We start from the raw sequence: 451 nt of genomic DNA, 5'->3' as shown, positions 1-451 counted from the left end.
GCAACACGTTCTCGGGAACCTCTCATATATGCCATTAAATAAACTTGCACGACGCCATGAAATACACATACACTTTGCACTGTGTAGCTTGGAAGGCCCACTAAACTTCATGTGGTTTGCTGCAGCTTGCAACATCAACAAGAAAGCCGCACACTCCACTGCACTTGCATTGTCTGTAACCATCTGACTGATGGTGGGGGTTACTGTTTTCCCCGTGATTTTGGGTGGGTTTTTATGTAAAAACTCGTTTTTTTCTTCGCGTCCCTGGGTGATCAAAATTGATGGGAAAAATTATAAAAAAAAAGCTTTTTTTCAAAGAAAACACGACGCACGGGACAGAGACGGAACACTAACATCACAGGGTGACACCAAAAACTTTTAATTACAAAAAAAAGAAGATATGCTGTTTTATGTGTTGTATGGATGGGTAGTGTATGTGTAGTGTATGTTA

This window comes from Penaeus monodon, chromosome 22, assembly GCF_015228065.2.
Source record: "Penaeus monodon isolate SGIC_2016 chromosome 22, NSTDA_Pmon_1, whole genome shotgun sequence".
Classification (NCBI taxonomy): domain Eukaryota; kingdom Metazoa; phylum Arthropoda; class Malacostraca; order Decapoda; family Penaeidae; genus Penaeus; species Penaeus monodon.
Note: the sequence above shows the minus strand (reverse complement) of the source record.